This window comes from Apium graveolens, chromosome 3 (genome assembly GCF_009905375.1).
Source record: "Apium graveolens cultivar Ventura chromosome 3, ASM990537v1, whole genome shotgun sequence".
NCBI lineage: Eukaryota > Viridiplantae > Streptophyta > Magnoliopsida > Apiales > Apiaceae > Apium > Apium graveolens.
In genome coordinates, this window is record NC_133649.1 from 185,209,469 (window position 1) to 185,231,787 (window position 22,319).

Genomic DNA, 22,319 nt, shown 5'->3' on the forward strand with positions numbered 1-22,319 from the left:
TTGAAAAAAAATCCAGCTCTCAAAAAAAATCTGCCCCTAAGCGCGCCCTGACGCCCCCAGCAGCCCCAGCAGCCCCAGCACCCCAGCAGCCCCAGCAGCCCCATGTAATCGCACATCGGAACAAAAAAAAACTACCGGAATTGATTTCCGATCGCACATAACTATTACAAAATACTCGGAACAATTACAAAAAAATAGATCTAATACAAAACTAATTTTTTAAAATCTATTCTAACACGATCAACCCTCGTGTAAATTACAACCACGATTAAATCACGTGGAAACCAAAACAAAAATTAACCACGATTAAACCACGTGGGATCCAAACACATAATTAAAATATACATGGCCATAATAGTGGATTAACAACCTGTATCAAAACCAATACAAGCAAAACACTATATACACGAATATATAATTACGACATGGACATTATATCATAAAACGTAGAACCCATTACCAGGCTCTTGATACCAATTGTTGGGAACCACGGACTTGGGGTGTTACTACGTTTTACGATAAAGATTACGAAAAGAAGATTACCTTGTTAATGGTTGATTCCACGCTCTTCTATTGTATTCCCAAATTCCCTTGAGCGAAGTGTGGCCTCCGCCTTCTCAAGTTATCCTCTCTTCTTGCTCCTTGGTGGCTACAATATGTTTTCACACAATTGCCAAGCAAGAAGAGAATAAGAATATATATAGGCTACAATAGGAACCATGGATAATTAGGTTGGGCCTTCTAATTACATCTTGAGCCTAGCCCAATGTAATTAAATATTAATTCAATCCATTAAAGAATTAATATTTGCACTACCTTTCCTAATACCGTAATTTAATTAATTCGGTTCCAATATTATTTGCTTATTAAATTCCCCATGTTTAAAATATCATATATCCATTAATTAAATAAATTACTGATAAATTATTTAATTAATATCTTTTATCCTTGATCATCCACTCAACCTTTATTTAATTATGCCAGAATAAATTCCACCTGCAGGGTTTCACATAATTAAATCTTTTTGAGCTTTCAAGGGGACATCATTAACCTGAATATTATCAGGACATGGATTCCTTCAATAAATAATATCCACCATGTATATAATTCCATCACCCAAAATATAATGATATAATTCAAAAGAATTATTTCATATATAAATCAAGGCATGTAAATAATATACACGTGTCAATTACTATTTCCGGATTAAGAACCTAAGCATTAATAATAACATAGAATCTTAGTTCTCCTTCTTAATCAGTATTAAGGGAACAATTCTAAATTTGATCCTGTTCAATATACACAAAGTATACTAGCATTATTTATTAGTCAATATAAACTAATCTAAATAATACTACAGCCATACCAGTGGATTGTCCAACACCACCTGTGCTGTGAACCTTATTATATTATATAACTGTATTTAACAATCTAATATTCTGTATCTCATTTGATACTAGATAGTTCACAAATATATAATATTAGACAACATGTAAACATTCAAATGATTCTCAATTAAACTGGCCAGAAATAAATGTATATACTTCAAATAAATATTTTCAGTATACACTAACATTATCTAGTTCTCCAGAGTCTTGATAGAAACAGCCCGGCTTTGGCATATAAGAGCCTGGTTTTTGCACATAAGCCTCAACTCCTTTAATTCAGATATTTCATTCGAAGATTGACCTGTATCATGAGTTTGTTGTTGAAGTTGGAGTTGTTGTCTTGGTGCAAATTGTTGCTGAAAACCAAGAGGAATGAATTTTTTTTTTCAAACTGCTGGAACGGCTGTTGCATCGCATTCTGATTATTGCTAAAGTTAGGATGGTTCCAGTTGTCAGGATGATAAGTGTCTGGAACTACTTGTTGTGATCTTTGTAAGTTTCTCACAAACTCAGCTGATTCACTAGATATAGTGCATTACTCCGTCGCATGCGAACCTGCACACTGCTCACAAACTCTGGTTATCTGATTAACGCCATAGTTAGCCAGAGAATCGATCTTCATAGACAACACTTTTGATTGAGCAGTGATAGCCGTAGATGTATCCACTTCAAGAAAACCTGGTACCTTGCCCTATGGAAATCTATGGGTTGGATACTGATATTCATTAGTAGCCATCAGTTCAATTAGATCATAAGCTTCCTCATAGCTCTTTGCCCATAATGCTCCATCAGATGTTGCATCGAGCATGGGTCTTGACTGTGCTTCCAAACTGTTATAGAAGCAATTGATGATCATCCTATCAGGCATTCCATGATGAGGACACTTCCTAACTATCTCCTTGTGGCGCTCCCAAGCTTCACACAAAGATTCTCCCGTTTGCTGCGCAAATTGAGTAATAGCGTTTCTGATTGTAGCTATCTTCGTCATAGGGAAGAATTTAGTAAGAAACTTCTGAGCAAGATCTTCCTAAGTGGTGATAGAACATGCTGGTAGAGAATGTAACCAACACTTAGCTTTATCCCTCAGAGAGAACGGGAAAAGCCTCAGCTTTATAGCATCTTCAGAAACACCATTGAACCTGAAGGTATCGCAGATCTCTATAAAATCCCTAATGTGCGTATTGGGATCATCTGTTAGAGCAACCCCAAACTGAACTAAGTTCTGCACCATCCAAATTACGCCAGGGTTGATCTCGAAGGTATTAGCTGCGATCGCTGTCCTGACAATGCTAGATTGATTGTCATTGATCTTGGTTTGAGAAAAATCCATCAACGCTTTCGTTGGTGTTGTTTGATCTCCCATTGTAATGAGTACCTAAAACACAAACAAATAAACCGTGAAAGTAAAAGAATTCGAGTCATTGAACTTTAACGACCACTGATGACAAGCACATAAAATAAAAATTGAACACCGAGTCCCCGACAGTGGCGCTAAAAACTTGTTAGGGCGAAAACACGTGCTAAAATTCACGCAAGTATACGCGTTCGCAAGTAGTATAAGATAAAAATCAGATTTGTTCCCATAGAGACTGGTTTAGGTTAAGTTCAATTTATGCACCTATGCAACAATGTATGGTTATCGCTCAATGCTAAGATAAATAACAAATTGGGTTTTGATTAAACTAAGAGATTATACTATATAACATTAACTAAGAGAACTGAGGTTGAATTACTTATATGAGATAAACATGAGATTCTAACTTCATGAAATACTTCATTCAAAGTCATTGTTCTTAACCTTGGCATGCAATGGTGATGACAACTAATCAAATAACACGAAACTAGTAATCACCAACTTTTGTTGTACGAATACCCTACTACCAGACATCCACAAAAGAGATAGAAACTGAATAGACACCAATTATGTTGAGACCCTATATATCTATAGAATTTGACAACATAAAGGTTTAATGAACAAGTTATCTATTGTGATTACATAGGGCAAGTAAGATGGTTAAAATTACCTACGAATCATGCATAACAAATACATTAACCTATGCTAGCATGAAAAGTTCTACATCTCTATATTCACTTTCGCTTCAATAGAGATTAACACGCTATCTTATATATTAGCTACGCACATAATACGAATAAGCACAACTAATACTAGGATATCAATCAATCACCACACATCAAGATATTGAAACAAATTAACTATAGAAATCCATAAGTAAATCCGTTAGAACTCCACGATAACAATTAGTTCATAATCGAACTCATCGTCAGTAGGGTTCCAATGAAAGCATGATAATAAACAATATAAGAGTACTAGGATTTAAAGATAAATCGAAAACATGTATCCATGTATCAACTATATTGAAGAATATGAAAGTCTTCTTCTCCGTAGCCGTCTCCTGCTCTCTAGGTCTTTGTATGGTTTTCCCCTCACTCCTTGTTGTTAAAAACATCTTTTTATAGATATATATAGGCTCCAGGATGACCAGGACTCTCAAAATCTTCAATTTCGACTAAAATCAGGATTCTGGTGCAGAAACAAGGCGTGGGCGCGCTACTTTCATCCGCGGCCGCGCTGGATTAGTGATTTCAGCGGCGCGGGCGCGCTGGTTCTGGTGCGGCCGTGCTAACCTTCTGGAGATTTTCTGACAATTCTTCTTTTGGCCGTATCTTGAGTTTTACTCGTCAGAATTAGGTGATTCAACTGCCCACACGAAGCTTACGAGATTTTCTACAACTTGAGAATGGCCTAGACTTCCAATTCTGATCTTGTTTTAGCATATTTCCTTAAAAATATCCTTTCTTCAATTAACTAATGCCTGAATTGCAATAATACAAAAACACATCAAAAATACCAACAACTTGAGTCCAAAACACCAACTTAAGCCTGTAATGAAGCGTTCCAAGTAGATATAAAATCCACTTATCAGTTTGTGTGCAAGATTTCAAGCCAATCCAAAGTAATCATATTTGATGGTTGTGAAGAGGATTTTTAGATCCTTAAAGGGGACTCCAAACTTGGGATTATGGTATCCTAAGGGAACTGGTTTTGAAGTTGTTGGATACACAAATTCAGATTTTGCTGGATGCAGGGTTGACAGAAAGAGTACTAGTGGAAGTTGTCAATTTCTTGGATAAAGACTTGTATCCTGGTATAGCAAAAAATAACAATCTGTGTCAACTTCCACAGCTGAGGCTAAATACATAGCTGCTAGAAGTTGCTTTGCTCGAGTGCTTTGGATTAGAAATCAGATAATGGATTATGGCCTAGTGTTACACAAAATCCCTATTATGTGTGACAATACTAGTGCTATATCTATTGTGGCTAATCCGGTTAATCATTCTAGAATAAAGCACATTGATGTAAGGTACCATTTCATTAGAGAACATGCTGTAAATGGTACGATTGAGCTAATTTTTGTTCCAACAGAAAAACAATTAGCTAACTTTTTTACTAAACCTTTGGATGAAGCAACGTTCACTAGACTTGTAGGTAAAATTGGTATGTTAAATTCTTCATCCTAAGGCAAGAACTCAGCTAATGTTTTGTAGCAGATTAATTTCTAGTAAATAAAAATTAATTTGATTTAATTGGAAATTAACTAAAATATGAACTATAAATATTTCAGATTTCTCTGCATATTTATTTTTTATTTTGCTTGGAATTTTTCAATTCTAAGGAAACTTTCTAAATGTTGATTTGCATTTTCATTATGTAAAATTAGCACAAGGCAGAAATAAAGTGATCAAAAGGTATATAGAGAACTGAGTTCTCGATAAGTCTAATTGACTTATCGACAACTCATCTTAAGACTTCTCGAGTGAGTTCTCAATAAGTCAAATTTCTTACTTCTCGAGGGACTTCATTATGACTTATCGATAAGTCATTGCAGATTTCTCTATAAGTGTTAACTCACAGAGTTCTCTACAAGTATAATTTTAGACTATAAATAACTCAAAACTAGAATAATTTAATTCAGTAAATTATTTTAATAAAATATTTTTGACAAAATCATTCTGATTTTATTTGGATTTATTCAAATAAAATTGGAAACAATTCAGTCCATTTTGGACAAACTGAGTATTTATTTGAGATCTCGACAAGTCAATTTTAGTTCCCCAAAAGAGTAAAATAAAATACCTTCTCTGTAATATCCGGATATATCGTGTAATTATTTTTGCTAATAGATAATTATTATATGTGTTCAATATCTATCCTGTGAATTATTTGTTAAGTGTTAAATGTGTTTGGATGTTTAAAAATAATATTAATTAAGTATTTTAATTTTTATATGTTCAAAATAAAATATAAATAATTGTCATATCTTCCTATTTATTTTTATGTTGATTTATGATTTTATAGGAAATATATAGATTTTACAAAATCCTTTCCGAGTATTTAAAAACTATTTTATACAATCGGGAACCAACCGACATCATCCGTTCTTATGTTTTTATAACCCGAAACTCTTCCGAGAACTCCTTCCTCACCCAATTGCAATATTCCGAGCATTTTCCACGTTTCAACTTTTTCGATCCGGAGTACGGTTTGTCATGTGCGGGTCCCGGCGCAACATTTTCGATACATTATTCATTTCGGTAAATCAATGAAACTCGTATTTTTGATAAACGGGGTCTTTTTATTAAACTATCACAATTATCACCTTGTAATACGTGTAACCAGGCGCTGAGACCAAGACCGCAGTACAAATTGTATTGATTTGGATAATTATCCCGAAAACCGGTACCGTTTGGATCAGTTTTTATAAATAAACGAACCGTTTTATATCCGGAATGATCCAACGGGATACTAATTTTCCGTAATTATAAATAGCCTCTACCGTATTTTATTTCGTACCAGAAATCATTTGCAAACAGTATTTACAAAATTTTACAGAGAAAATACTATAATTATAAACTGTTCTTCGTAATCAAACACAAATTCGGAGGCGTTATCGATATCGGATTTTGGCGTGCTTATACTCAAAACGAAGCTGTTGATTTGTACTTTCAGAATCTTTCATCAAAACCACTGCAGAATCAAGTGGTAATTCTCTACAAACTGTTTTTAATTCGAATTATTATTGATTGAAATTAGGAATTTTTGTTCGGATGATTGTTTGGATGATTTGATGATTGTATGTTGTAGAGCTAGTTTTCCTGATCATTTTGGTATATTATACTTCAGATTTGGATTTCAATAACATGTTTAATTTTGGGTTTGATTATCGGAATTTAGAAATTAGGGTTTACATTACTTTGAATGTTTTCAATTCGATTTGGGGGTTTCTTATTTCGGGATTGATAGATGTTCTAGAGGGGTGGGTTTTGTTCCCCTTGAAATTTGTAATCGATTCGTATAAGTTGTGCAAATCGATGAGGCCTGTTGAGGAGTGAGTTATGATTTGAAGTTCTCGCCGGTGTTCTTGAAGCTTTTGGCCGGATTTTTGTTTCCAGATATCGTTTGGTCCATTTGTTGGTTGATTCGAACTCCTGAAGTGATTTAGAACGAAAACCCCACTTGAATCACATAGAATCATGTTGTTTTTGTTCAAATCGGGGCTCTCCAGAGTTGTTTTCCGGTTGCCGGATTCTGGGTTCATAAAGAACATGTTTCTGTTCTTGGCAACCCGAAATCCAACCCGGTTTGACCCGGTTTTGATCCAAAAATTTCCTAAATCACAAGTGTTTTTGGCAGAATTGCAAGTTGGTACCTAGAAGTTTCTGAAACTTTCAGGAACTGGATTTTTGTTTTAAAATCTTTTAAAACCTTGATTTCTTTTATAAAATCATTTCCAGAATTGATTTTTATTTTTAAAAATTCCGAAAATCATTTATTTAATTCTAAAATTCATTTTTAATTTAAAAATAAATCTAAATTAATTAACTAATTAATTTTAATTGATAAGTGATTAATTAGTTGATCAATTAATTTAAATATTAATTGATTAATTAGTCTAATTATTTATTAATTGATTTTAATTAATTAATTAATTGGATTTAATTATTTTTAATTAATTTAAAAATTCTGAAAAATAGTTTCGAGCTTTAAAATATTATTTTAAATTCTTTTCAAGGCTCGATAATTATTATAAAATTATTTTGAAGCCAGATTTGGCCGTCCGAACCCTGTTAAGTACTTTAAAATTGATCCAACGACCCGTTTTAATTCCGAAAAATGTTTTAAAAATCATTTTGAATACCCGAAAGCCTGTTTATAACCCGAGACTCCTTTATAAATGATATGTCATTGATTATTTGACGTGTTACGTGCTATATGTGACTTGTTGGTTGACTGTCGGTCTATATGTTCGATATTTACTTGTTTATAGCTTAACTTTCAATCCGTTAATCGAATTTGAGTGAAACGAAGGGTAGATAGAAGTGTATGTCGAATAGAATCGTATGAGTTAAATATTGATAGATACTTATGATGCCTAGCAGAGTAAGCAAGGCGTAGGAAAGGGAAGCAGGTGATCAGAGAATGGAATCGATATGTAGAAAATACAGCAAATGATCATAAAATAGAATCAAGGCATAGGAAAAGTGGACGAGGGGTTGTTGAACATAATCATTTGACGAATACAAGTGAAATTGGAATCGATTGTGATAAGGCAAGTACTTATAAACCTCTTCCAGGATATAATGCAAATGTTTCTAAATTCTCTCGTGAAATATTGTTAAGTATTCAAAATAGCTCTGTCTTATATTGTAAGTACTTTGAATCATTCAGCATTGAACCTGAGCCACAACATTTGATCTTTGAGCCGTAAGCCTTATTCTTTGTGAACCATTTCTTGTTGATTTACCAGATACTAAACCACACAAACACGATACTGCTCCACACATATATATATATATATCCATCATATGCCAAACACTAGAACATAATTGTTTAAACATACAGAAACTTTTATACTCAACCATACCTTGTGACATCAAAGTACTAAAACCTTGTAAAAACATTATTCATCTAATACCCGATGATCCTATAGGTTGGAGGCCACTTCTTTTATATACTCTGACATACCTTTTTGGTACCCATAAATTTTCACCATGCATTTATACAAATATTTTATTGTTATTGATTATGATCCAGTTTTATTGAATTATATTGTTTATCATATTGAACTGCTTTAGAATTGGATAGTTTTCTTTATGTGGACCAGATTTGTGGTCAGACCATATCGATGGTCAAGTTAGGCCAATGTGTGCCTTGGATGCAGTTGTTAGAGCAGTGCTGTGTGCTTTGCTCGGGGTTAGTGTATGACTGATTAGCAGCCTAATCTTAGTTTTAAAAACTTAAAATGAATATCCAATTCTATTGGTTGTTTAATAAGAAACTTGATTCCTTTGAATCATCTCATTCGATCATTGTTTAACCTCAGTTATTGTTATTATGACTTGCTGAGCTAGTTAGCTCACTCTTGCGAATCTTTTTATATATTTTACAGTTAAGAAGGATACTGTTGATAGTGAAGTTCCCCAGTCCAAAGTGCGAGCTAGGATTCCAGATTATGTTGGATCGAGCTAGCAGGAGCTTATTGCAGTAGTGGAATAGTAAGATTGTAACAATAATTTCATTATCAGTTATAAGTTAAATTAGTTGAGATTTGGTACGTTGTAATAAAAGTTAAAGTGGTGACTTGTTTTCATACTTTAACCTGTTGCGATCCGTGGTTATGTAAAACAGGGTCATTGGAAATAATATTTCATATACAGGTTTATATATTGTGTATGTGTTGTGGACCCCAAACTTCTGACCCGGGTTTGGAGGGCGCCACATTCTCGATATGTAATTTTCTTTTCAAAATGACATATCGATAGGAAAATTCCAAATGTTTATTTTTGAGTTCTCGATAAGTCATTTGCTTTTACTATAAATACTCAGACATCACGACATACACATACTTACACCTTCGAGAACTCTAAGTGACCTAGAATTTTTAATTCCGAACCGATTTCTCTCTCGTTTCAAGCTCTTTATCTTTAATTTTTCTTACTCATTCTTTCTTACTCAACAACAATGGCACTGAATAATGTTAGAGCTGAAATACCCAACCAAGAAACCAACTACCTTGCCTTCACTGATGCTAACCAAGCCCCTAATAGTTTCAAGGGGTTTGTCAAATTTTTGTCTGAATCTTATCTTGCAGGTGCTTTAACTGCTAACCCAGTCTTATTTTCGGATGTCCTGCATGAGTTCTGGACAACAGCTGTAGTAAGGACATTTATGAATGACAACTCCGTGTCCATGGCGATGACCTGTTCAATTGGAGGCCAACAATTAGAGTTCAATGAGCAGGATATGAATGCAGCTTTGGGTCTTCCAACTGCAAATCTGGTAGAGGTGCCAATACAGGACGGGCTAGCTGAGTTCATGGAGTTCATCAACTGTGATGGAAGGATCAACCTAGCAAGTCTGAACAGAATAAACCTTGATAGGGATAAATAAATTATGATTGTATAATTAAATACTGCATTAATTGTACAAGCTGTGGGCTGCTAGCCCCAATAAAAAGATATATGATACTCATACCAGAAAGGTTAAGCCTGATGGACCAGATCAGGCCTGATGGAATAAAAAAGGCCCAAAAGCCCTGATTATTAATTAATTTCATAATTAATTAATAAGGGAAAAATCAGATGTTGAGAAGAGTCCCGATAAGGATATAAATCCTTAGAGATTAGCCTCAAGGGGACCTAAAAGGATAAGGAATCAGTTTCCTACTATCTAGGACTCCAAAGTCCATTCTAATTATGAGACTTGCCCACCAAGTCTCCTATACCAAGTCCAATTCAAGGACTCCCAACATCTATATAAGGGGCCTCACCCCACCAATCAGAACTACGTTTTTTGGCTTGATTCTCTAATTCACAGAGATACGTAGGCATCTCGTAAAGGCAGATCGAGCCACAAAACACGAGAGCAGCCATTAAAGGCCTTGAGCTCCCAAATTTTAGTAATAAATACAGCAAATAATAACCTTAGTTTTTTATCCATAACATTTGGCGCCGTCTGTGGGAAAGCACAACAACAACCATGGCGAGAACACGGAGAACAATTGGAGCTCTGGAGGAAGGAACACCATCAGGGACAACTCAGGTGATTTCGTCAACCGTGGAGGTTCCGCCCCATTCGACTTATGCATCTACTCAGGGGGATGCCCAGATAGGGGGAACTCAACCTCAGCCACAAGGGACAACTCCCTCGATTATTCAAGGTACGAATCCTCAAGTTCAACAAGTACATATACCTGTGAATTCTTGACCCATCGGGTATGAATATTCAACTGTTGTTACTACTAACCCCCCTTATGGGATGCCCCTTCGCCCTGAGGTTGGAGGAAGCGGATATACTGGGCGAGGCGAAGCACGAGGGCAGTCACCCCCTATATACGAGGTTTAGGTCCTATTCCTGAGGATCGGGAATTTTCTGGTCCTTATACTGAGAGAGACTCCGAATCTTCGGATGATGAAGTGGCCCCGAGAAGGAGGCGTCCTGGAAAAGAGCCAATGGCCGATGGAAGGCAACGCCCCCAAAGCACCCCAAGGGCGAATCCCCAAGAAGTGCAGGAAAGGATCAGGGCTCATGAGGCTGAAATCCAAAGGCTGAGGCGTGATTTGGAGGCTCACCAGGCCACCAGACCCCAGATACCTCTTAGGGGGAGAAATCCTCCTCCTGTCATAGACCTGGATGGTCCGGTAAGAAGAAGGGCTGTTGTCTAAAGAACTGATCCAAGCAATCTCCTTCCCCTTGGAGATCCTGATGATCCAACTCCAACCTTCACAGAAGAGCTAATGAATGCCCATATCTCAAGGAAATTCAAGATGCCCTCTATCAAAGCCTATGATGGCACGGGAGACCCGACTAATCATGTTAGGACATTCTCTAATGCACTGCTGCTGCAACCCGTGAATGATGCTATAAAGTGTCGGGCCTTCCCACAAACCCTGTCGGGTATGGCTCAAAGATGGTACAGTCGACTGCCCCCAAATTCTATTGGATCGTTCAGAGAATTAAGTCAGGCTTTTATTAAGCAATTCATCAGTGGAAGAGTCCATGAGAAAAGTTCAGCATCTCTTATGAGTCTTGTGCAGGGAGCTAAGGAATCCTTGAGAGATTACCTGAATCGTTTTACAAAGGAGGCTTTAAAAGTCCCAGACCTTGATGATAAGGTAGCCATGATAGCACTGCAACAAGGAACTAGGGATGAGTTTTTCAAGATGTCTTTGGCCAAACGACCCCCTGAGAGCATGTTGCAGCTCCAAGAGAGGGCAGGGAAGTATATCAAGGTTGAAGAAAGTATGAGGAAGACCGTAGTAAGTAATGAGCCCACTGGAGGCAAGAAGCAGAAAACTGATTTAGAATATATTGCAAAGGACAAATATCCTAGAATCGAACAAAACCCTGATTCAACCCCCAAGAAGGGAGGACCTGGGCAAAAGTTCACTGAGTACGCTAAGCTGAATGCTCCCAGAAGTCAGATTTTGATGGAGATTGAGAAAGACAGAGATATTCGCTGGCCTAAGCCCTTGAAGGCTGATCCCGCCAAGCTAGATAAGGGTAAGTATTGCAGGTTTCACAAAGATGTTGGCCATGACACCGATGAGTGTAGGCAATTGAAAGATGAAATTGAGTTTTTGATTCGAAAAGGAAGATTGAACAAGTATACTGGAGATGGAGGGGACAGAAATAATAATGGAAGGAAGAACTTTGAAGATCGTAGGAGGGACCAAGACGATCAGGGGCGGAATCCCCAACCTAGAGGGCCGGTTATAAATGCCATTTTTGGAGGACCGCGACGCCCTCGAGGGCCAGTGATAAACACGATCTTCGGAGGTCCAACTGCTGCTGAATTGTCCAAAAATTCCAGAAAGGCATATACTAGGGAGGTTATGCATATTGTTGGAGAAGCCCCGAAGAGGGCCAGGACAGAAGTAACATTGGCTTTTGATGATTCCGACCTAGAGGGTGTGAAGTTTCCCCATGACGACCCGCTGGTCATAACACCGATAATAGGAAATAGCCCGGTTAAGAGGGTCCTTGTGGATAATGGTGCTTCTGTGGATATCTTGCTCCACGACACCTTTCTAAGAATGGGGTATAACGACTCCCAGTTGACACCAACCGACATGCCGATATATGGAATTGCTGGAGTAGAATGTCCTGTGGAAGGGATAATCAAATTGCCAACCACCATAGGTACGGAACCAAGGCAAGCAACGCAGATGCTGGATTTCGTGGTGGTAAAGGCTAGTTCAACTTATAATGCTATCATGGGGAGAACATGGATACATGCCTTCAAGGCAGTCCCCTCTTCCTACCATTCAGTCATGAAGTTTCCCACCCGAAACGGGATTGGAGAAGAGAGAGGAGATCAAAAAATGGCTAGAAGCTGTTATGTGGCCTCTTTGAGGGCAGATGGAGTCGGGGGGCAGGTTCTTCCTATTGAAGATATGAATGTTCGAGAAAATGATGAGAATAGAGGAAGGCCAGCAGAAGAATTGGTTTCGGTTCCTTTAGACCCCGAGAATCCTGAGAGGATGACTTTCATTGGAGCCACATTAGAGGAGCCTCTTAGAGGGAAGTTAGTGAAATTTTTGCAAGAAAATAGTGATGTGTTTGCATGGTCAGCAACTGATATGCCAGGCATAGACCCGGAGTTAATTACTCATAAGCTAAACGTGGATCCAAGCCGGAAGACAGTGAAACAAAAGAAAAGAAATTTTGCCCCGGAAAGATAAGAGGCTATAAAATAGGAAGTAGAAAAGCTCTTAGAGGCTGGTTTCATTGAGGAGATTCAATTTCCGGAGTGGTTAGCAAACCCTGTAATGGTGTAGAAGGCTAATAGAAAGTGGAGGATGTGTATAGACTTCACTGATCTGAATGATGCATGCCCCAAAGACTGTTTCCCGCTGCCTAGAATTGATACTTTGATTGATGCCACTGCTAGACATGAGATGCTGAGTTTCATGGATGGATTTAGCGGATACAATCAGATCAAAATGCATAAGGATGACATTCCAAAGGTATCATTTATCACTGACTTTGATGTTTATTGTTATCTTGTTATGGCGTTTGGTCTCAAGAATGCAGGAGCCACCTATCAGAGGTTGGTGAATAAAATTTTTAAGGATCTTATTGGGAAGACTATGGAAGTCTATGTTGATGACATGCTAGTCAAGAGTCTAGTAAAGACTGATCATATAACCCATTTGAGGGAAGCTTTTGAGGTCCTAAGGTACCACAAGATGATGTTGAATCCAACGAAGTGTGCTTTCGAAGTAGGATCTGGAAAATTCTTGGGATTGATGGTCTCAAAGGGGGGAATTGAGGCCAACCCCGATAAAATAAAGGCAATCCTGGATATGGAACCACCAAAAACTGTCAAGGATGTTCAGAAGCTCACAGGAAGGGTTGCGGCGCTAGGACGATTCATCTTCAAGTCAGGAGACAAGTGCTTGTCATTCTTCAAGTCATTAAAAAACATTAAAGACTTTGTATGGAGTGAGGAAAATCAGAAGGCATTTGAAGAGTTAAAGAAGTATATGGGCCAGGCCCCGTTGTTGGCCAAGCCAGTTCTGAGTGAAGTTTTATTCTTGTACTTGGATGTTTCAGAGAGCGTCTTGAGCGCGGTGTTGGTTAAGGAGGAACTGAAAGTCCAGAAACCCGTATACTATGTCAGCAAAATCTTGCATGGTGCAGAGTTGAATTATTCAACTATTGAGAAATTCGCTTTAGCCTTGGTAATGGCTTGAAGAAAGCTGCGTCCTTATTTTCAAGCTCACCAGATTGAAGTGCTAACAAATCAGCCACTGAGAAACATCATTCACAGTCCCAAGGCAAGTGGGAGACTGATTAAGTGGGCAATAGAGTTGGGAGAGTTCGATCTCAATTATAAGCCACGTACGGCCATAAAAGCCCAGGCACTAGCTGACTTCGTGGTGGAATGTACCATACCCAACCAAGAAGTCGGGGGGCAGGAAGATACCATACCTCAAGACAAGGGAGTCGACAATGGGGACAAGGAGAAAGAATATTGGATTCTCTATTTTGATGGAGCATCAAAAACAAATTCCAGTGGAGCAGGGTTGGTTTTGCAAAGCCCTGATGGATTCTTAATTGAGTATGCTATGAAGCTAGACTTCCCAACCACAAACAATGAGGCAGATTATGAAGCCCTGATTGTTGGCCTTGGTCTAGCTGGGACACTTAGAGTCAAAAACATAAAGGTCCGTGGAGACTCGAAGCTGATTATATCCCAGGTAAAGGGAGAATTTGAGGCAAGGGATGATACGATGGCTAAGTATGTTCGCCTAGTAAGGGATATGATGACCCAATTTAATGAATGCCATGTTGAACACATTCAAGGGAAGAAAATGCTAAAGCAGATGCGCTATCAAAGTTTGCTTCATCTGAGATTGAAGAAAGTTCAGGAAGTGTGTACTTCCGTGTTTTGAAGACACGAAGCATAGATGTTAAGCTTGTGGCTCCCATAGGCTTGGGGACGTCATGGATTGATACCATCAAGGCTCACATTCAGACCGGTTGGTTGCCAAGTGATGCAACTGAGGCACGGAAGTTAACTATTCGAGCACTAAGGTACTCCTTGATAGATGGAATTCTGTATAAGAGATCTTTCGTGGTTCCTTATTTGAGGTATCTCAGGCCCGACGAGGCACGCTTGGCTCTTGAGGAAGTGCATGAAGGTATTTGTGGGCAACACTTGGGGGGCAGGGCCTTGGCTCATAAGATAACCCGTTTAGGCTTCTATTGGCCAGAAATGATGGCTGATGCCAAAAAATATGTGAAGAAGTGTGATCGCTGTCAGAAGCATGCACCAGTTGTTAGACAACCCCCCGAGATGCTGACCTCTATCAACTCGCCTATTCCCTTTGCCATGTGGGGGATGGATATTCTAGGGCCTTTTCCTATGGCCATGACACAAAGGAAATTTCTGATTGTAGCCATTGATTATTTCACCAAGTGGATCGTAGCCAAACCCTTGGCCAAAATCACAACTAAGCAGGTTGCACAATTCCTGTGGGAAAACATTATGTGCCGATATGGAATTCCCCATATCCTCGTCACTGACAATGGAGCACAATTCAACAATGAGGAATTCAAGAAGTATTGTGAAGAAAATGAAATTGAGTTACGATTCACCTCTGTGGCTCACCCGCAAGCCAATGGGCAAGCAGAGGTAGCAAATCGGATAATCCTGGATGGACTAAAGAAGAGGATCGAGAAGTCAAGAAATAATTGGGTGGATGAGATACTTCCCATATTATGGGCCTATAGGACTACCTGTAGAGTCACGACAGGAGCAACTCCTTTCATGTTGGCATATGGGGCAGAAGCAGTAGTTCCCGTGGAGATATCACATTCCTCTCCAAGGATTCAGGCTTTCAATGCTGTAGAAAATGAGGAAGGGCAGAGGTTAACCCTGGATCTAATTGATGAGGTGCGAGATGAGGCACATGCAAAGATAGTAGAATATCAGAAAAAGGCTTCATTCTATTACAACCTAAGAGTTAAAGAAAGATTTTTCAAACAAGGTGATCTAGTCTTGAGAAAAATAGAGGCTTCTGGTGTTGGACAGAAAGGAAAGCTTGCCCCGAATTGGGAAGGGCCGTACAGAGTCAAGAGCGTTCAGGGTAGAGGAACCTACAAGCTGGAAACTATGGAAGGTTTTGAAGTCCCGAGGACCTGGCACGCACAAAACCTGAAGGTTTACTACGTGTAAGATAGGCGAAGTACGATTCTCACTTGTCATTGTGACAAGTAGGTTTAAAAGCATCTTGAAGCTTTGCTTGCGTAGGATTTTATATTCCAGTAGAATTTACACTGTCTAGTTATTGTTGATTAGGGTCGAACCCATGCTGTGTAAGGTTTTGGAAAACCAGACTTCATATTAAAGAGTTTGAAATTATTTCTATCTAAGGATGTTTAAAGTTCAAATGCGTATTAAGATTGTAAAGTTAAAACAGAAAGAAGAAAAACAACATATGAAATATAACCCCGAAGGGTGACAAGTTTAGATATGAATGAAGTTCAAAAAGAAGATATACAAAAAGTTAGGCCTTGGAAGGCTGAGATTCCTCAGAACCACTATCTGAAGTCTCCTCGGAAGTCTCGGTCGTTCCTTCGGACGTCTCGGTTGTCCCCTCCGAAGTCCCTGTAGAAGTTCCCTCTGCAGGAGATGCTGGCTGTTGAGGCGTTGCTTTTGGAGGCTCTTCCACCCTGGCCTTCTTAGCGACAGGCTCAAACTCCTCTTCGGAAGAATCTTCCTCCTCTCCGTCCTTGATCATAACAGCAAGCTTCTCAGTAACCCCTCCAAGCTCTGGAACCCGCACAGGGCAAGGAAAGGGAGACTGCTCAAGGACCTCGGGAAACTCATCCTGGATGGCCTCCACAGCAGCATCCCAGCCCTCTTTATAGCTAACTGGGTGAAGAAGGGCATCATGCTCCACCATCAAGTCCTTGAATTCTTGGGTGTCCATCCAGCCATCAAAGGCTTTGTCCTTCTGCGCCTTCAGAATGACATTTTCGGCCCGGGCCGTCTCCAGGTCAGAAGTGGAAGAGGCCAGTTGAGCTTCAAGGGCCTCTATTCTTTGGTTGGCCTCTTCCAACTTCTTGTTGGCATCTTCCAGGCCAACCTTCCAAGCTTTAGCTTGGTGAATTGCCCCCTGGAAATGGGCGTTAGCCTGCAAGATAAACAGCGAAAGTTCAGAAAAGAAACATGGAAAGATAAGTACGAAGGGCATAAGTAAAGGACGTACCGTCGCCAGAGCCTGGGCTCCAAATAGCTCATTCCCCTCTAAGTCCTGTTGAAGGACAAAATCTTGATAGTCCACCGGGGAGATGGAATGCTTAGACCATTCCTTGGACAGCGCCGTGTTGCCCACGATTGAGTCCTTGCCCCGGATCCCCTAGGCAGGTTGAAAATAGGCCCCTGGCCTCTGCTTAGTGCGCAAAACTTGGCTGGGGCCTTCCTCGCTTGGCTCCATTGCCAGAAGGAGGAACTCAGGGAAGCGATCACCAAGTCGAGGGTCTTTAAAGACCTTCCCAGCCCTCTTCATCCTGGTTGTCTCCAGGTCCTTAGGCTTAGTAGCCTCCTCAATCTTCTCAGCCACTGCAACAAACAAAGTCAGTTGAAAACCAATGAAATAAAAGTACAGGAAATAAAGGAGGTAAGAAAGGGAACTTACTTTTCTTATTAACGGGCGAAAGGCCGCGTTCTACCAGGACGGTCTCCCGGATAAGGTCCCAAGAATGGGAAGTACCGTTGTCTTGCGTAAGGAGGTTGAAACCTCTAGCCTCCTCCTCAGACAAAGTTATGTCATTTGGGCTCCCGTCCACGGCCAGCCCAAAGGATGATCGAAACAGGGAGCCCCAATCTCCACCTTCCCAAATAACAAACAAAAAATCTTTTTTCCACCCCAAGTTGTTGTCAGGGATGGACTTCCCATTCACGATATGGGGGATAGTGGGGCGCTGGTTGATAGAAAAATCTTCCTGAAGACAGCAACAGATGTGGGGACGTTGTGCTTGGCGCATTGCGACAGATAGCACAGAATCAACCTCCAGGAATTAGGGGGAAGTTGGCAAGGGCTGATGCCCACATCAGCCAGTAGCAAAGGAATGAATGGATGAAAAGGGAGTCTAATACCTACCCTTAGAGTATCCCTATAGACGCATAGCGCGTCCTTCTTCCACTGACAGGCCCTGTCGGCCAGACCCGCAAGAACCAGCTTAAAAGGCTCCTTGATTTTGAAGCAGCTGCTCAACTTTTCCAGCTCCTTGGGATCCCGTAAAGCACTAATATGATCGTGCGCGTCCAGATGCGCATCAGACGGATACTCGTCCCCTCGAGTGTTGATCATGTCGATTAAGGAAGTATACCTCGATCGAATAGGAAAATCGTTGGACTTTCTAGCCACGTTCATCTTGGCCAAGCGAGTCATTCTTTTGTCAGCCATCTGAAAAAAGTAAGGGGCACGTAAATAGGCTATCTTAAAATGGCACACAATGGAAAAATAGACACGAAAAGCAAAGGGAGGAATCTTACCTGAAGAAGCGCTCCTGAAAAAGGCTTAGAGCTCCGACTTGCTGTTATTCCTCTGAGAATCTTAGCAGGAAGATAAAGAAGAAAACTAAGAAATGAGAAAGTGAGGAGTAATAGCCTTTCCTCAATCCTTTATATAAGAGGAAAAGGAAGTTGAAGGGAAGAAAAGCCCATTGAGAACAAAAGCCCATAAGAAAAAGCCCAGAAAAAAGGATATTCCAGAATATTCCTAGGAATTCTAGAGCATTCTAAACAGGGCGTATTAAGCCCAGATCAATAAAAGAGGCCCAATAAGATTTGAAAAGGCCCAATAAAAGAGGCCCAATAAGATTTGAAAAGCCCAATAATAGAGGCTCAGTAAAATTTAATAAGGCCCAACAAAAAGGCCAGACCCAAATCCAATTAGGATTTGGAAAATACAATACCCTAAATTAAAGCTAAATAAAGAAGGCTAGTGGAAGACCAGGAACCAGGTCGAAATCCAGGTCGTGAATCCTGCCCGAAATCTTTCGAGCAGACACCCTAAAATAACGGGTAAAAAAGACCAGAATCCAGGTCGAATTCCAGGTCGTGAATCCTGCCCGAAATCTTTCGAGCAGACACCCGAAAATAGCTGGAATAACGGGACTGAATTGAGGTCGAAGCTTCGACCAGGAATGAGGTCGAATAAACCAAGCATCTTTCAAAAAAAGGGGATTAAAAACCCAGGTTGAAGTTCGACTAGGATCCTGGTCGAATTCCAGGTCGTGGATCCTAGTCGAAATCCTTTGACCAGGAAGCAAGAAAATCAAAGAATTTTCGAACAGGATTCAGGTCGAAATATCGACTAGAATCCTAGTCGAAATCTTAGTCGATAGGCTCATGACAAGAAGCTAAAAAAAAAGGGGTGGAATTTTCGACCTAGATCCAGGTCGAATTTTCGACTAGGATCCTGGTCGAATTCCAGGTCCTAGATCCAGGTCGAAATTTCGACTAGGATCCTGGTCGAATTCCAGGTCGTGGATCCTACTCGAATTCCTTCGACCAGGATGGCAAGGCTGGCCCCTATTTTCGACTAGGATCCAGGTCGAAATTTGGACTAGGATCCTGGTCGAAAAAGGGCTGGAAATCTGAAAAATCCAGAAAATTAGGGAAAATCCCAGAAAATTAGGGAAAATCCCAGAAAATTACGGAAAAACCCAGGAAATTAGGGAAAAATCCCAGAAAATTAGGGAAAATCCCAGAAAATTAGGGAAAAATCCCAGAAAATTAGGGAAAATCCCAGAAAATTAAGGGAAAAATCCCAGAAAATTAGGGAAAAATCCAGAAAATTAGGGAAAAATCCCGGAAATAAGGGAAAAATTCCTGGAAATTAAGATAATTCCTGAATAAAAGGAAAAATTCATTGTAAATGTGTAGGTCGCTCCACACTTTACGGAAAAACGAAACCCTGTAAGGGAACGAATAGACTTAACTTCTGCGAAACCTAGTCAATGTTTCCCAAAAGTTGGGGGCAAATGATAGGGATAAATAAATTATGATTGTATAATTGAATACTGCATTAATTGTACAAGCTGTGGGCTGCTAGCCCCAATAAAAAGATATATGATACTCATACCAGAAAGGTTAAGCCTGATGGACCAGATCAGGCCTGATGGAATAAAAAAGGCCCAAAAGCCCTGATTATTAATTAATTTCGTAATTAATTAATAAGGGAAAAATCAGATGTTGAGAAGAGTCCCGATAAGGATATAAATCCTTAGAGATTACCCTCAAGGGGACCTAAAAGGATAAGGAATCATTTTCCTACTATCTAGGACTCCAAAGTCCATTCTAATTATGAGACTTGCCCACCAAGTCTCCTATACCAAGTCCAATTCAAGGACTCCCAACATCTATATAAGGGGCCTCACCCCACCAATCAGAACTACGTTTTTTGGCTTAATTCTCTAATTCACAGAGATACGTAGGCATCTCGTAAAGGCAGATCGAGCCACAAAACACGAGAGCAGCCATTAAAGGCCTTGAGCTCCCGAATTTTAGTAATAAATACAGCAAATAATAACCTTAGTTTTTTATCCATAACAAACTTGAGGAAGGAATGGTCTTTTATGTTTGATTCTATAGTGAGGGCCTTCACCTATATAAAGATAGGATACGACAACATATCAAGTATGGTACAGAAGCTGGTGTTCTCAATAGCCCACAACAAACACTTGAATGTTGGTCTATTGATCCTGGAAGAACTTGCCCCCAGGCTCACAATGCCACTAGCTGCAGGGGGTAAGGAAATTTTCTTTCTTAGATTTATTATTTCTACTTTAAATCATAAAGTATCATACATACATTTTCTTAGTGGTATAAACATCACAAAAATAGGAAATTGTAAGCAAGTATCCAGAATTATATTTGGCTCACTTACTACAAAGAACAAGGTAACTGTAAGTCGAAAAATCACTCCATTTATGATGGAGAGGTTTAAGACTTACCCTTACCCCATGCCTGATATGAGATCAAATGCACAATCTAGTACAATTATCATCCATGAACTTATAGAATTACAAAAACAGGACAACCAATAGGGGCCTTCTCAAGCTGAGACCACTTTTTCTATACAACTAGAAGCTAGGAAACCAACCACTTCATCCTCTCAAAAGGGTGAAGTGATTAAAAAGAAGACAAAGCAGGTAAACCTAACAATCATGAATGAGAGTGGTGAAGAACAAACACCAACAGAGTCACCCTTGGTCAGAAAACCAAAGAAGGCTAAAAACTTAGATATGACCCCTCAAGCCACCTCTACATCCTCCCAACATGATGTAGTTGTAACACAGGGACTTAAACAGACTCTAGGGGCACCCTCTCAATATGGTGTCTCTACTGAAAAGAGCATTAACCCAAATGCACCTTGTACTGAGTCTGCACAACCTTCACTTGAACAAATTCAAGTGTATGGAAGGAGAAATAAGGATGGCACACACATGGAGAGAACATCCCTTGAAGCTCCCTCATCTATTTAGGGGGAGCTGCCAACACTCACTTCTGATCAACAATTCTTATTTCTAAAATATCTTCTTCCTACATAGCACTTGAATCTAATTCTCAAGTGCAAACCCACTCAAGTGACTTGGTTCAAGAAACCTTTCTCACCACCCAGACACCAAATTTAGATGGTGAGAGGCTACTAGTTGGGGTAGACCTTGATGACACCATCACAAACATGGGGGATCCATCAGTTTTTGTAAGTCATATGTCATAGCCTATTTGTATATTCGAGGATTCAACTCAACTCAAATAAGAATGTAATAAGTAAATAGTGGATCTACCGTCAGAGAGATCTCGCAAAGTAATATCTGTCAAAGGATTCAGAGACAAGGTTCATCTACAGACTTGAGGAGGTAATTCACTGGAAGAAGTTCAAGAAGTTGATCATGCCTCAGTGATATAAATCAAGATCGTGGATTTAATCAAGTGACAGAGATCTCGTCAGAGTATCAATTAATTACAAGGATTTAATCTGAAGAAAATCAAAGTGTCAAAGTCAAGACATGAAGAAACGTCACGGAAGTTAGTCACTCATGAACCAGACAGTACATCGAGTGTCAGCGTTGAAGTGGTGGAATTGATTCATAATTTTCAGTGATTTTCAGAAGATTTGCAGAAGAATGGTTGCTGCTCAAGACTAGAATTAATTCTCTATTAATTAATTAAGTCATCTAATTTAATTAAGAAAATAAATTATATCTGCGAAGAATAATTTATTTATTAATTGAATTAATTGATTAATTAATTCTGAATTAATTCTAGGAATTTTAGGAATTTTCAGAAGTTTAATTGGATTAAATTCAAGCATTAAATCAGCAAG

The 22,319-nt window shown here is 39.3% G+C and overlaps 1 non-coding gene across 1 annotated transcript; it reads left to right on the plus strand.

Moving 5' to 3' along the window:
* The first annotated feature begins 2,254 nt into the window (after positions 1-2,254).
* Positions 2,255-2,361, plus strand: LOC141716188 (small nucleolar RNA R71). The gene has a single exon (XR_012572906.1). It is a non-coding gene; the product is annotated as a small nucleolar RNA R71 (small nucleolar RNA).
* Positions 2,362-22,319: the final 19,958 nt, after the last annotated feature.